The sequence below is a fragment of the Strigops habroptila genome, chromosome 2, assembly GCF_004027225.2.
Source record: "Strigops habroptila isolate Jane chromosome 2, bStrHab1.2.pri, whole genome shotgun sequence".
NCBI lineage: Eukaryota > Metazoa > Chordata > Aves > Psittaciformes > Psittacidae > Strigops > Strigops habroptila.
Window position 1 is genome coordinate 8,370,808 of NC_044278.2, and position 17,141 is coordinate 8,387,948.

At 42.9% G+C, this 17,141-nt stretch overlaps 1 protein-coding gene across 1 annotated transcript in view; it reads right to left on the reverse strand.

The window, feature by feature from the left end:
• Positions 1 to 17,141, reverse strand: part of LSAMP (limbic system associated membrane protein) — a 981,054-nt gene that overhangs the window by 780,720 nt on the left and 183,193 nt on the right. The gene's annotated exons all lie outside the window — the stretch shown is intronic.

Genomic DNA, 17,141 nt, shown 5'->3' on the forward strand with positions numbered 1-17,141 from the left:
TGGTTCTTCGTTCCCCCTGAAGGCTCTGGTTCACGAGTAAGGCTGACAGCCATCATGTTGACTTAAAGTGTCCTGCCTCTGTCCTAACGCAGAGAGACTTGAGATGCTCATAAGAAGCTCTGCACTTTGCAGCCTAGAATTTTAAGATGAATAGTCACGAATTTCAGTGTGCCTTAAAACCCCAGACCACAAACTACATTTGTTCAGGATCTGCTTCTCGAGAAGCTCAGCTGTCCAGGGATGGGACAGACATGATCTGCAATATGAGCCTTTAAGGATGTGCAGCATGACTTGGTATTAATTCCCGCTATTTTTGTTCATCTGTAGAAGACATTTCTCTTTCCCACTTCCTTTCCTGAAGAAAATATTCATCAGCTCTATGTGTGGCTGTCCATCTGCCCTCCTGTGCCCCCCAGTCTCAGGCTGTTCCCAATTGAAGGAGCTTTCCTTGTTACACCAATGCATTCATAACAGCTTCTGAGCACTGGCCATTATTCATGACTGGTTCTCCAAATCGGCACTGAACATTTCCATTTGCTTTCTTTACTACAGAAAAACTTGCTTTAAGAAAAACCAAAATAGTCAATCACCTACGAACTAAGGGTATGTTTCTGAAACAGATAATAAATCACTATGTCTCTTTGGTTTTTCTATAGCAACACAGAGCTTTTCCGACAGACTTAACTCTTATCAGCATCAGACAAGGAAGTCATCACCATTAAATTGTTCCTACTAAAAGCACTGTCCTGAACACAGGATGATGCAATTCAAAGGGAAGGGAGAGAAGTGGTGGTAGAGTTTTCTCTTGGGGCTCAGTTCAGCTCCTCCTGAAGAGGGTTTTTGTTTGTTTGTTGCATTACCATTTATATGCAGGTCATTTGAGTGTGCAGGGGTGGGAGGCTGGAATTTCTGCTAATCAACCCTCTTTGACAATTGCTTTGTAGTTTCAGTATTTGCAAACTGCTAAACAAATTAAGAATAGAAGCAGAAGAAAGAACTGGGGCTTCAGCAGTCATCTGACATCCTATTTTAAGCCTGTTTCTGATGACATGCCCTCTGACATTTTTTATAATGTCAGTGACTTTTCAAATTAGAGTTCAATCAACTCATTTTCAGTGCTCTTGTGCATTAGATTTAAACCACATGAGTTTAATAAAGTAGTTTTAATCTCTCTTTTGTTTTTTTTTTTTTTTTTTTTTGTTTGCTTTTTTTTCTCCCCTTGTGCTATAAAGTGTCAAAGTGAACAAAAGGACATTTTGCCATGAGAAAAACTCCACCTTTAGGTAGCTGTAGTGAGGAATCCAGTGAAAGCTGTTCATTTCATACTAAAAACCTCTTAGTCGAGGCTTCACATGGTCTGTCTTTTGGGGAGGGTTTTATTCCTTTGTTTATCTATCTCATAAGGCAAACATCTGTTCAAAAGCAGGTAAACTCCAGTTGAAACTTTAACTACAGAAGAGCTACATTTAATTCAGAATAACTTTAGTTAAAAGAATTCATTCACCAGATCCCTTGCACACATTATTTCACCATATGCAGAAAACTACAAACAACAAATTATTTTACACACATTAAAATTTGCATTGTAACTCAAGTAACTTTAAGACTGGAATGTAAATAAAGCTTCCATATAAAACAGCACAGAAAACAAAAAAAGACACTGTTTATACTTTGTGCATTTGCAATTTAGTCCTTTTGCACAGTTGGGGCAATGGAGCTGGATGCTCAAAAAAGAAACCAAAAGAAAAATATTAAAGTGAAGCCACTTGAGAAGCCACTTCTGTTCGAGAAGATATCTTAATGTGGACTTGCATCAGCTGTAGGAGCGACTGTATTTGACACAAGAAGGTAATACAATCAGGTTGTTACTGGTCCTGATACGTAAATCAAAGCAGAGCTGCAAGAAGTGGGCTGTTCAACTTCAATGAGCTTGAAATAAGAAAAAACAAACGCAAAGCATCCATGAAGTTCATGCAATGTGAGGCAAGCCCAAAGGAATTCAAAAGCCCAAGTAAACAAAACTGCTAACCAGTGACCCAGTCGGAGAAGGGCAGTTATGCAGCAGCTCTGATCCTCTGCCTTTGCGGTTCAGCCAGTACTTGTAAGTGTTGCTGTTGTACACACATCGACTCAGGGAAAGACAAGGAGAAGAAGGTAGAAGTGAAAGGGAAACACCATTGCAGCAGCAAAAGCTCTGGAGCAGAAACAGCTGCAGTCCCAAAGACAGAATCTCTTTGGTGATACAAGCTTGCTTAATATCTGGAACCAAGGTAGACTGGGATTATGAAAGCAGAAAGCAACTTTGGTGAGAGTGAACAAGCAATGATAGAGTACAAAACCCATAAAAAGAGTAAGAAGTAAAACAACAAGATAAAAACAAGGAGCTTCAATGAGGCAGACTGCAATATACACAGAAAACATGTAGATAGGCTCTCATGGGAAGCAAGACTAAAGGATAAAGGAGATGAGTAAACTGGCAATTTCCCAAAGAAACAACACGGAGAGACCCAGTGCAAAGTGTCCTAAGGCAGCACATGGGAAGGCAGAATGGAAGGAAGGGGGGAAATCAACCTGGCTAAATCATAAGTGCTTTCTTCAGCTGATACAAAGGGAGCACAAACTACTGCGGAGGGGGTAAAATGATGTAGGGATGCAGTCGAAAAGTAACAAGAAACACCCCCTTCGTTCACTAGCGGTGACAAGAATAGAAAGAAAAGTTTTAATGGAAAGGGACGGATGACAGTCTAAAGGCTGAATAATATTTGGAGGCCAGTTCATTAAGAAGGTCAAGTGGAAGCGTCTAACACTATGCTGTTAACGTCAACAGCATGAAAGCTCAGGCTATGAAAGCCTAGGAAAAGACCCAGAGGAATTTGTTTTCAAGCTGGCTGGTCCTGACAAACTCCTTCCTTTGAGTACTTAGAGAACCAGCTGAAGCAATTTCAGTTCAGGAAGAACATGAATCATAGAGAACAGAAAATATTTTAGAAGTCTGGAAAGGGGAAACATGGTGTCTAGCTTTATAAAAATTATGCTGGGGAATTACAGACCACTCGGTTTAACTTCCATCCCAAGACAAAATATTGAAACACATAATCGAACTATATGTAAGAAGCTAAAAGGATAAGTAGGAAGAGATGAGTAACAGACCCTGTTGAATTGTCAGAAAGAAATTGTGTCAAGCCAATTTAATTTCCTTGTGTGACAGGTAATGGGCCTTGGGCAAAGGTGACAAGCAATAGGTGCCGTATATCTTGACTCTTACTAAGATTTGTGACACCAGTGCCTGTGATATTCTCTTCAGCAATCTCAGAAACATGTACTAGTAACTACTCAAGGGTAGGTGTAAAGCCAGTGGCACAGCCTTACTCAGAGGGCAGCTCTCAGTCATTTCTGCAAACAGGGAAGCTGCAGCGAGTGAGGTTCCACAGGGGTCTCTCCCAGGACAAATATGCTGAACACTGTCAACCTGAATAATGGTGTGGAGTGGAGATGTGGCTTATAAATCATGTAGACGATACCTCGCTAGGAAGACTGCAAGAATACTGAAAGCTAACACTGGAACTGGAAGGATCGTTATGTCATGGAGAAGCACTCTTAAAAACTAAATTAATTCAGTAAAGATGAATTAAAGCCTTTAACAAGAATAAACAACATAGACACAAGGTAAGAGAACAACTAATTAGTTAGAAGTTCTTCAGAAAGAAAATAATCTGAGGTGGGCAAAATGTAGTGATTTGCCAGCTGGACTTCTATCAGCAGCATTAGAATGTTGTGAAAAAGGCAAATATGGAGACACAGGAATCTGGACACACGATATGATCTTTCCACTCTACCAAGCTTTGAATGGCTTCAGATGGAATACTGTCCCCTGTTTTGGGCATGATAAGAATCTTCATGTATATAAAATACTGTTTACAAAAGGGCAGGGAATAATATATTTTTCATGTCTACTGCAGACAGAGCAAGGAATAACTGGCTTAAATTGCAGAAAAGAAAGATGCATGCAAGCTAGCAAGCAGAATGAAAGCTCTATTGGTGAGCATGGTAAAGTACTAGAAAGCGTGCTTGGGCAGGGCATGGACTTTCCATCTCTGCATGGCTTTCAAAGCAAATCTTACGGCAGGAATGACAGATGTCCAGGTGACTGCGTCAAGACAGACAGATGGGCTCGTTAGGCTTTTAGGACCCTTTCAGTTCTATTTTTAAGACTCTCCGAAAATGTTCAGGTAAAAGCACTCTGAATGCTGACATCAACCTTACAATGATGTTTGAGAGATGCAGCCAAAAAAAGGAAGGAATGCTTTAGGTGTATTTCCTGGAATGCACACTTGCTGCCACTGCTCTGCAGGATGAAATCACCAGGACTTTGCCTTCTGAGCTTTAGTGAGAGCCTGCATCATAGCAAGGGTTATATCAGCAGCTAATCAAAGATACTATTTATCAGAGAAAATGAAAACTTTTATTGTGACTTAAAGCCAGTTAACACTTGCTTTTAGAAACTCCCAAGCATCTGGGCAACATATTCCTAGAGAGAAGGCATAAGCCGATTTAAGTAAAACAAGAAAGACTGTGTGGGATATAATTCGCATCTGAGATCTCCCATTTCCATTGTGCAGTCTGTTTTCGAGTATGTTGGTGGGTTAAGAGATGTGCTGAGATCTTTAGGGAATACTTTTAAGCACAATCTGGAAGTAATTGAATTAAATCACTCCTCCACACACCAAGTTTTCATAGGGAGAACTAACAATAAATACACAAATATCTATGTACAGGCTTCATTAAGATCCCTTTCATTTGGAGTTAGATTTTTTTCAGTCATCTCCAAATGCCACTGATTTTCTATAGGAAGCCTTTCCAACTTCTTGACAGCCAGGACTAAATTCTGCTAAGGCAGTTTACTTAGGAGGCTGAACAGTAAATATACCTTACAGTATTACATACTGGTAGAAAAACTACTTTCGTGGGAGCAGGGATTGCCCCTGAGGCCACAGTTCAGCCTGGAAGCTACCAGGAGAACAGGCCTGAGTTGTAAGACAGAGCCATGGAACTCTATTTTTAGTGGTGGGGAACTGAAAAAGAGACAAAGGCCCAGATTCTCAAAGTGTTCATGGGCTCTGCAGGGCATACCTGCCTTTATGGAGCTGGCTCTATATGACCTTACTGCAGTTACATGAGGAGGCAGGCCATAGCCGGACCCCACTGTCACCTGAGACACCAGATAGGAGACTATTTTAATTAGTCCTGACACAGAAACAGTGGTCTCTCAGCTATTATGTCCCTGCAAACTTCAGAGATGTAAAGGACAGAGGTCCAGTTATGGCCTCCCCTTCCCAAAAGGAAAGACTATGACTTATCATATATCAGAGAAGCCGCAAGGTTTGGTGTACTAGCCAAATGGGACAACAGGGAATCCAACCACAGATAACAAATGAGAGGGAATCACATTCGCTGCCTCAGGGAAACGTGTGTGGTTTTGGCTTGGTCAAAGCAATTTTAGGCAATTATTATTGCCAAATTTGAGAAGATCATGGTTCTCGAAGAGAACCAAACCACAACCAAGTGGTGTGAAAACATGATGAGAGCCATGGGTGAGATCCAGCCTGGATGTGAGACTGTTCCTCCCCTAAAGGGCAAGGAAGGCAAGGCAGGAGAGAAGGGGCAGTCCCCCACTCTTCCCATGTCCCCCTGCATGGTAAGCTGGGAGGGCCAGGGCTGACTTCTGGCTTGTGGTCATGGCTGGCAGCTGAGGTGGTGATTCAATGGGAGGCATTTTAAGCCTGTATGGAGGAAAGCCCTGACCTGCCTTGTGCAATCCTCCTGCCTCTCCTGACAGCCCCTTGTAGAAAGGAGAACACCTAGATGGTATGCCCAACTCCTTCCTATCAGCAAGAGCATCTCTGAGGGATGCTCCCACCTACCTGCAAGCCTCCCTGAGTACCCAAAGTGCAAACACTACCTGCCATTTCTCTTTGGTGCTCCAGTATGTTTCTGGAAATAAATACCTACATACCAGTGTGTTAGGGGCATTTGATCAGGAGGGACATAGATGGCTTCAAGGTTTCACAGTCACCAAGAATAGGCCATAATGATCTTCAGTACCTAAAACACGCAGTTGATGGGAAAGATCTATAGTACCTGGTCTGTGTAACAGCTAAGTTGGACTAGAGACTGAATCAGAGAACAAACAGGGGGTCAGAAGCCTACAGGATTATGCAGGTGGGAAGGGGCCTCCTGAGGTCTCTAGTCCAACCCTACTGTTGTCCCAGACTTCCCTCAGAAAGCCAAGAAGCTTCTTGGCTTCAATCCTCTGTATCAGTACACCTCTGCTATGCTCAGAGTGCTTCTTTTCCTGCTTGCTTGCACCACAAGCACTATTCTGCTTGGGCTGCTAGCTGGCTTGCATCGGCACGTGTGTATTTTGGAATCTGAGAGGGAAGGACAGTTGAAATTACACAAAGACAGAACATCCCATGATTTGCCTGGGATCCTTGAAACAGTTTCATTTTATCACTCTGCCAGAGATATCCTGCATAGCCATGGACACTGAGCACACACAGCAGGATTCAGCTAGCCTACCATCTTACCTATGAGATGGACTTCTGTCATAAGCTCCCGTTATATCATACAGAGAAAGATGTCAAGTCCAGGCAGCATTGCATCCCATCCTGAACTATGTATTACATTGGGGTGGTTTGACCCCTGTTTTTAGCCTCTGAGTTACTGAGCCTCGCATGAGAAAGGAGAAGATAACTCTGTTATTTCACAGGGGTATTACACTCATCAATACAGCAAATATTTTCAGGCCTGCAGATACTAACCCTGATGAAAAGCATGGAAGAACCAGACAGGAACCTACTGCGAGAACTTTTGCTCTTTCTCATTCATCCTGATCACCAGAGCTGGAAGAATTCTTTGAAAAAAAACTTTGGCAAAGTTTCTTCGTGAAATTTTGGCACATAGATGTTTTTGATTCATTTGTTCCTTATGCAAACATATTCAAAAGCCAATTGATGGGAATGCATGTCAGCCCACGGACTAAACAGAAGACTTTCCCCATCACTAGAGCAAATTAAAAACTTCAAATGTGAAGGGAAATGTATTTTTGGTGAAGAAACTGACAAAACGACAGCATCCTCACACATTTCTATTTGGGTAAGTTAAACCACAACGTCCAACCATAACTCTTTCAAGAATTCAAGTGCTCTTCAAAAGCTGGCTAGCAAATCACTTGGTATGACAAAGCAAAGTCAAATAACACTGGTAATTCTCCCTGGTGGGATGAGTTCAAGCTGACAGGACTTTTCTCAGCACATACATTTTTTCATTGCTTATTTCTGTGATTCCATAACCGTAAACAAAATTCACCTAAGAAATGTTTCTGAAAAAAAAGTAAGCAGGGTACTGAAAATAAACCTTGCCAATATGCAGGGAGAGGGAAGGTCATGAGATCCCACTCCATAGCAAGACCACCTCTAAAATCCTTTGCTGAAAGTAGACATAGAAGCCTGAGGTGCTCTGTGGGGACAGGAAAGCCACAGATAACCGGCTGGGTAGCAATGGTGGCCTATCAAGTTTGTGACTGAGATTAGAGGCAGCATGATAAATCCTGTACAAAGAAATAATTCCCTGTCTGCTGCAGGAAGAATTAGTCAGGCTACCGGTTTCATCTCAGGGCTCCTATGGAAGGTGCTGAACTAAACTAGCTGTGAGCATCATCCTGCTGGGAGAGCCTGGTGCAGGAGCTGCAGCTATCCTATTGCACTGCTGTTCCTGCTGAAAAAAACAATAGCAAATGCTTTCTTATGGAATTCATTTACCATAGCTCTTTCTGATGACAGGCTGCTGGGGAGCAGAGTTATGACATCCAGAAACTGACAACAAGAGCAATAAAACCTGACATATATCATGAAAGCCAAGCTACGGTACTATGTGTAATTAACAGAGAGTGTAATTATTCACCTCAAGGACTTTGATGGATGCCTCATAGTTAATTCTTTTTTCCTGTGTTTCATCTCCTCTCTTTCACAGCAGCCAGGAAGGCTACCTTGCTACTTTCTGCTTTTTGCCCTGTTTTTCATCCAAAGATGTTGTATCTTTATGGCCTGTAGCCAGGCTTGGACCAATCCCAGGCTTTAATGCTTCGTCTAACCCTGAAGGTGTTTAGCTTTTGGAGCTGAGTGGGTATTATATTAGCACGGGACAGACCACATAGGTATGTGTATTAAAACTCCAAGCATGCCCTGTATTACTCAGATGTTACCAGGGTCCTGAGTACAACCATATGCATAAGAGCAATATTCCTTTTCATAACAGCACCATGCCTCTCTGCCTTAGTGTCCACTAAACCCTGACACAAGTTACAGCTGGAAAAGGAGTATTTATCTCCTCTAAATTCTTTGAATTGTCAAGAAATCAGGAACAGAAAAGAGCAACAGGAAGAGTTTGAACAGTTTCCCAGTCCCAATAAGCTGCAAAGCAGGCACTTAAAAAGCCGCAGTACCATCCACACAGTGGACTTGGTGGGGTTTGTTGGCATGCACTGCTTTTGCATGGGAGGAGAAGCAACTGGGGAGGATTTGGCTCAAGCTCTGAGGGAGAAGCTGCTACTATACAAAATGTGATCATTTAAAAACAGTGCAACCATGGGTAATTGATCTAGCTAATGCACTGGGGACTGGATAGAAATTTAAGCTCAGTCACATGAATTTGAAGAGCTCCACAACCCTCAAATGAAAGAGAAATCCATAGCTTTGGGACAAAATGACCGAAGCCTTATCTAAAACCCATTGAAGGCAACTAGGATGATTCCACAGGCTGTTGGGGGCTTTGGATCAAACACCAGATGGATGCGAACCTCTGAAGAAGAGGGCATATAGTCTTAACACAGGAACAGAGACATTTTAAAAGGCAGTGAAATGCACAGTTGGGCTCTGTATGACTCAGTGATGAATGACTGTCCATGTTGCATCATCTCAAAAAGAGAAAGCCAGAGATGAAGGGAATCCAAAAAAGAATCCAGAAGAGAAATAAAAGCTCCTCTCATAATCACGACCCCCTCGCCACCCAACAGATTTGGGTACACAAGCTGAGTAATATAGACCCCATAATTTGGTTGAATACCCTATAAATACAAAGGCAAACCCCCCTCATTTTCAAAGCTGCAGCACATATATTAAACCCACGACAATCTGCACATTTAGAGAACAGAAAGGCAACAGCATATATATTTTTGTAGGCACAGAGAGTGCAAAATAAATGGCTTAGGCAGGCAAACACAGCTAAACATTAATGGCATGGCTGTATTCTTTTAAATTGGGTAACTGCCCATGCATTCCAGGGAAAATACTGGGACTTGAAAATGACATAGCCCGAGTTAGTAAAAAGCAATGTGTGTTGTAAGCACTACAGAATCCTAAAGAGACTACACAAATCTTCATGTCTCCAAATACCACTTTGACAAATTAGTCATTCCCATCTGATACCCACCCAGAAAAAGGTATCGTTCACCCTAATGAGTAGGAAAACTCAATTTGATCATAGGCAAAAAGCAGGCATTTATTGGCAGAGAGGAACAATTCATAGTTTGAAAGAATTACGTGCTTGTAACTGAGAAGTCAAATACGTTATAGATGTGTATTGATTCGCATAACTGAAATGAAGCCATAAAGCCAGTATAGCATGTGATCAAAATCGCTAAAGAAAGGACAGCTAAGATCTTAGCAGAAAAGCAAAAATATTCTAAATACGAGATATTACACCAGCATTTTGGGAAGGGGAAAAAAAATAGCTGGGGCTCGAAGCTTGTGATTTTTAATACACCATTTAGGTATTATACAGTAAATTTGAGCAAAGGCCATTTGGTACAAGTTCTGCTCCCGAGGTATTACAAAGAGTAATTGCACAGATCTTTGAGGGATTACGAGGTGTCAGACTTTTAATGGATGATGTTTTAATTTGGGTACAGAGAAGTTAACACAAAGAAAGCTTTTTGCAAGTATTGCAGAGAGCCAGAGGTGCTGATCAAGTACATAAAATACTATGGTCTAAACCAACACTGTGGCCAGAGGCTGGGCAAAGTGGCTTAACTGGAGTTCCATATAAAATAAAGGCAACAGCAGGATGTCCACCTTATGATATAAAATGGAGCTACAGAGATTTATGAAGATGATAAACTGTATTCCATTATTCATTTGAATTCTAACTAGGGTCAGCATATCCTTAAAGAATTACTGGAAAAGTAATGCTACTTGGTATTGGAGAGATTAATATAAACAAGGAAATAAACAGTTAAAACCAGTGACACTAATCCACCAGCTTAAAAATACCATAATGATGTTTTCTGGAAAGATGCAGTATGTGTACGTTACCTATTTAGATTGACATTTCTAAGCAGAACAGACAGAAACTATTGCCACATTGACAAAGAAGTGCTGGTAGTTTTATTTGCCCCTCTGAACTTGCTTCAATCTAGATAAATATGAAAGATACTGAGAAAAGAGACTATAATGCACTTTGAAGTGGTTGTAAAAAACCCTTTGCCTAATTTTCATGGATACTAAGCATTAGCTTGAGTTGGAAATGCAGACAGTAAGCACCTTGCAAAATCAGTCCATTTGTCTTTGGCACCATCTACAACTTCATAGGTAAAGCTGATGTTCTTTTACCAGGGAAGAAGATTTCAAAGGGACAAAGTGCTGTTTGGTGCCCAGTGTCTAACGCACAGCACTGTTCCCAGCTGAAAGTTGAAGGTTTAAAAATTTCCCTTATTTCCCTTTGGATTATAATTGGATTTAAAAGTGCATGCCAAACACCACTATCATGGCAATGAAAAGCAGATAGCAGTTACCCACCGAACTGTATTTTCTGATATACTCAAACCACATACACTACAGATCAAAACATCAAAACCCAAAATGTGGCTATTTGTGCTATGGGATGCAGCAACTGTTTTGCAGTGCTGAATAAGTCCAAAAAAAGGGGGGGGGGGGGAAAGGAAGAAATTTTGATTGCAAAGAGGAGAATTTCAGAAAGTAGTATGTAATAATTTGTATTGGAATTTGGCAAAGACGTTAATGTTAGCATCCCTGCTTTTATGGGAAATATCATATGATCTCTAAAGGCAACAAATGATCTGCACCTTATTTTGATATGCCATCCAAAGGATTACTCCTCCATCAGCATGCAGAACTGCCTGCTGCAGCAGAGCATCTGATCAATCCTGGCTCACAGAACTTGCCTCCTTGGAGTTCTCATCAAGAGGTTCTTGAGCTTCTCATTTTCAGGCAGCTGACCCCACCTTACGCTCTTTGGGCTGGAGAGATCTATCACCATCCCAGTATTAGGTGATATGGCTTCAGGCCATAACGTATCATGCCTCTAGAGGCAGGTGAAAGGAAGCAGCATCCCAGGATTAAAGTTGGCAGCGTTCACAAGAAACATGAGTTTAGCAGCTTTAACAAATGTCCATAACACAGGAAGACAGAAAATGCGGTATCTGTTTGTCAGACTCCCAGAACTGTGATAACAAGATGTGCTATAAATCAAGATTGAGTGGATTAACTACTCCCTATGTGAAGCCCAGCACTAGTATGTCAGTGGATTTAACAGGATGGGATAAAATTAGCAGACCTGTAGGAAACCTGTAAGGACATAAAGGGCACCAATCGTTAGGTGGTTAGCACTAGGAGAGCTGGTGTGAGGAAAGCTGGGGATAAGTGCTGCAGGGCAGGAGGTGGCCCTGGCAGAGCTTTTCAGCATGTGGTTGTTTCTAATCAGATCTATCGATCCTTCAGTTTTATATGCTGTACAGTTTTGTAGCATCTAGGAGAAAAGCAGACATGAGCCCTACAGCCCCAGTTACTCTGCTTTGACGTCTGTGGGGCCTTTATGAAAGTCACTTCCACAAGTCACCCTATAGGATCATAATGCGCAAAACATGCCGAGCCACTTGGTGTGGCTGAGGGAGCAAAGTGGTGAATGGCACCGATGAACATGAAGCCCTATCCAAGGGACAGAGGTGTGCAGGTCCTGGGGGAAAAGCTCCACTTCCTCCTATGCCAATGGGGTTTTAATGTTTTGTTTCTCTTGCCCACTCATTCCCACCTACTGACTCCTGGGTTCCCGAGGCTTTTTCTCATCCACATGGAAATGCTATTGCAAGAGCATACAGGTTCAAACGCTCTGCTTTGTGGCCTCCTTCTCATGGATTTCTTTCCCTTTCTGCACCCCTTCACCATCTTTTTTCTCTCTGTCTCTCTCCCTCTCCTCATTATTGTGGCAAGGAAAGGAAACACTTCAGAAATGAAAGATTAGTTTGCTGTATCATAAAGATGAGCTTTGTAATCACTTTCCTTTAAGCAAAGAATTAAAAGATAATAAAAGCCCTAATTAAGGACCTCGTTAGCTTAACTAGATTTTCATATGCAAAGTGATGTTTGCCACGTGCTGCTGCCGTCTGAAAATGCTGCCTGGTCCTACACAGAAAGCACCTGTGCCAACACCCAACTGTGTTTGCCTTCTTCATTTCACTTATCTTTTTCCCTTTTCCCCTCCTTTCCCCACTGTGCCAGGGTTCAGCAGGCTTGGTCTGATGCTGGGCGCAGGTGAGACTGACTTGGTGTACCTTATGAACCACAGGGAAGAAACGTGCATGAGACAAAAGGGCATCTCAAAAGATGGGTGAGATCAGGAAGAACCAACAAGTGCTGAGAGCATACAGGCTCAGCCCAAGAAGAAGGCAGAGGGAGCACACAGGAACCCCTCAGGCCAAACTGGTCCAGTGGCAGGTGGAGGCTTATCTAGGTGGAGGATACATCTGAGTCCTGCTGAGCATAGGAACCCTTTGGGTGGAGGGAGGACACGCTGGCTGGAGCTAGCCCTGGTCTCGCCCCTGTACAGAACTTGGCTAAGATTTGGGCAAAGACTTGCATTAAGGGTTTGGCTTCATCCCTGACTGGAAACAAAAGCTGGATCCTTGGAAACACTGTCTGAGGAGCTTCCCAGAGCTCTGCTCTCGGCCCCACAAGACCCATGGTCCGTACTAATTCTATTTCTAAGCCCCCTTCCGTACAAATCCAAACAACGCACTATAGCCTTCCGCCCCACCTCTCAATTCCTATTTTGAACCCTAGCTGCTAACCTATTCATTCTGACATGAGTAGGAAGCCTACTAGTAGAGCACCCATTCAGCATTATTGGCCAGCTAGCCAATTCATTCAACTTATTCACCTACTTCACCACCATTCTAATCCTATTCCACATCACCACATCCCTAGAAAACAAAATACTCAACTAGATAAACTAATAGTTTACAAAAAACATTGGTTTTGTGAAGCAAGTAATAAAGATTACCCCTTCTAGAGTTCCCCAAAAAGTCTCAGAAAAAAAGGACTCAAACCTCTATCACCAACTCCCAAAGCTGATTATTTACATTAAACTATTTCCTGACCCCCCCTCTCCTAAATAGCCCAAATAGCCCCATGGGACAAGCCTTGTACAAGCTGTAATGCAACAAATAAAGTCAACAACAGCCCCCCAAAATATCCCCACCCCACTAAAACTATTTGGAGATGTGTTTAACAGAAACAATCAGGACATCATTATATCACAGTAATGCATGCAGGTGAGTGAATGAAACAGCTGCTTGCTGCCGGGTAAGAAATCAGCCTGGCCCAGCTGAGCAAAGAGCACTTGGTTGCTTGCAGCACAGCCCAGCAGAGGCCATGGCAGAGCCAGGAGTAGGCGTCCGCCCAGCTGTAACAATCTGATAAATTCCTACAGCTGGGAACTCAGCACGAGATGGGAATCGGGATTTTCATCCTCGTTACAACTGTAATTGGAGCCTCATTCTACTTCGTTTAGACCCTGCTGTGAACGTGAGCAAAAACCACAGGGTGCTGAGCAGGGAGGTCACCTCGGGGCAGTGGCGAGTGGCGTGCCAGCCAGAAGCAGCAGGAGGCTGGATGGAGGGCACAGAGGCAGAGACCAGTGTGGCCTGTGTGCATCTCATGAAGGTATACAAAGCCCGCTGTGGTGAGCTCCCCAACTTTCAGCTATTTGTTTTAATTTAGAGAGTATGAAAGAAAACATTCCAGCGCTGAGTAAGGATGGGTTTAAAACAGAGCCTCAGGGCTCAGCCTTCAGCTTAAGCCTCTTGGTTCGAGCGGCTGGGGAATTTCACCCCAAACCTGGTGGATCTCAGACCCTGTCTGAACCACTGGTGATACAATTAATAGCCCCTTTCTCAACTTTTAGCCCAGGGCAAGACTTTAGGAGACCTGATACAGCGTTACTAGAATGGAGACTAGATCGATCTGTTTATTAGCTGAGAATTTTATTTGTTTAATATAATGGATTCTTGCCTTTTCTCTGCAAAACATGGGAGTGGCTGGATACAGGGGGGTTAATTTAGTTTGAGAACAGACACGAAGAGCTATAAACCAGATCCAGACATTGCATCCAGCACTCAGACAGCAGACTCCTGGCTGGGCTCATCTCCAGTCATTATATGTACTCATGCAGAAGAGCAAATTGCCGATGTGCCTTAAATATAGCTTAAAAGTAATCAGCGTCAAGCTACTTCTACTATACTACAGGTGGAGAGTGAGGCAATTCGTTAGTGAGGGTCAGGCAAACTACCTTAATTTGGCCTTCCACCACTTCCCACCTCGTGGACCAACAAGTGTATCATGACTATTAGAACAACTTCACTGAGTGTTACAATTACTCATGTCAAATGAAGACGTAATGCAGTTAACGCGCATGCTGGCTCCCCGCTGCTACTGCTGATGATTATTGCTATTAGAGCATGACCAAACAGTCATTCAAATATAAACAGCAGATTTGTTTTGATGGTGCTCGTAGCCCGTTTTATTCGCTTTCTGTGAACATTAACACAAACGGCTTTGGTCTGCAAGAATGTCCCTGGGGAGCGAGACAAAGTCAGGAGTACCTTTGTGCTCACTACGTATCAGCTCAACTATCTGCACTGGAGGATTTTGCATGGCGCTCTGGAAAACTTGACAGCCACCTCATCAGAGTGAAAAAGCAGAGCTGTGCAAGTCCAAGAGCTGGTTGCAAGAGATGAGCACCGTACCTGAATAAAAAATCATGGCTATCTCCACTGGCTGGCCCTTCTCTCTGAAGCGCATTCCTGCCAGCCATTCAGTAAATGCTTAGGAACAACAGCTACATTGAAATGTGGTACCCAGCTCATTTACAAGGGTTTCTGATCCAACAACTTAAGGAAAAGGTGTCCTTCCATTGGCTTATATGGTTTATGTATTTCAGAGTAACACATAGAGCTAAATTCACTAAAAGCTCTGCTTGCTGTGAAAAGATTACCTGATTAAGAAGATTAATTATTATTATTGCTCTCATTTCTATGCTGCCCTACAGTGGAATTCCTTATCTCTACGTCAGTTACCAAGATGGGGGCTCTGTTGCTCTCTCCATCTTGTCTGAGCTGCTTACTGCAAGTGGGTTTTGCTTCGTAAAGATGAGAGCTAATCCGAATGGCCACTGATGCGATTACATTGTGCAGCTGACTGCAGAACCTCTCCTTTGCGAAAGGACAGATGCAGAAGGTGGCAATCCCAGGCTGCCAGAGATCCAACTAATTACCTAGCTGCACCAAGGCCATGACTCTTGCCAGATGCTTTGGTAACAGCTCCCATTTATCTCTTCCGCAGAAGCACATGCTCAGGAATATGCACACTGAAGAAAGACTCTTGCATATCACAGGACAGGCTTTGAGGCAAGGCCACAGTCTCTCAGCTTGCATTGATTTCAACAGGTTTGTGAGAGGTGACAGTCTCCTCTGAGGAACACAGTGCTCTGAGAGGAGCTGCTGGTTGGTGCAGACAGACCAAGGGCCTGAGTCAGGAAAATGAGTAAGAATGAAGGAAATGCAGCCAACACATGTTCTTCTAAAGCCTTTTCGGTGGGAAGTTAGATACTGAAGTATCTCTGGTATATAAGCCAGACTACTCATATGCTATACACAAAAGAGTGCTGGTTTGGACATGAATAGGGAGCTTTAAAGAGTCATTCCTAAGGTGATTTCTAGTACCAGTTGGAAGGAAAGGTTAGTAGCTGTGCAACATGCCATGCCCTAAGGATGTTTGGAGTGCCCCCTCATGCTTATTCTTGATTCAGTGTTTCTTCACACAGCAAAAGAATTAGGTTTCTTCAGGCTAGAGCACAGATGATGGAGAAGAAATGTGACACAGATACACAGAAACATGAGCACTAAGGATAAAGCGAATAAGAAAGATCTTTCACTGGTCTCCCAGTAGAAGCAATGGAAGCTCAATGAAACAAACAAGTGATGAGCAAATGCAAACTAGAGTAGAGCTCAGCTGTGGAACTCTCTGCCATGGGATACTGCAGGACCTCAATGGGCCATCAGACAAATCCACAAGGAGTCATCAAGCACAAAGTAAACACTACTGGCTCAGGAGGTGCCTGTGCTGCAAATCACCAGGGGCTTACAGAGTGTAGCAGAGCTATATCATTATGTACTTACACCACTCTTACATTTTTCTCTTGGCATCTGCTATAGGTCACTGCTGGCAACATATGGGGGAAAAGCAGCTAGACAGATCCTTGGTTCTGCCTAGTATGGCAGTTCTTATGTTATTGACTAATTGGGTGAGCTGTACGGCTCAGATCCTGAAGCAGGAAGTTAGGCATGTCTGTGCCTAGAGAGCTACGAAATTATGTGTTTCTTTTGCTTTTTCCTTTTTTAATTGCATTTCCTATTCCAGTGAGTGGGAGCTCCTGGCAAAGTCTGAGAAGAAACAGTCTCACATCTACACATGACCAGACTGGGGTGTGATGAGAGGACATCATCATCGCACACATCTACTCCTACTCAATGATTATCAGCAGGAGAGGTGTGTGAGCAGCAATACTGTTCTAAGTAAATCTGGGAGCTCGAAGTGCCAGCACAGCATGGCAAGGTACTCTGAGGATGATCTTCCTATTTGTCAACGTGAATGTAAGATAGTACAAGCATGCATAGCAAATGCAAACGTGAGATAAAAATATGCAGGTGCACAGGTATCTACAAAAGGAAGGGGGAAGAGAGAGGAGAACATCTGGAAATGAATTTTTACAGTGCACATATTTACAGTGTT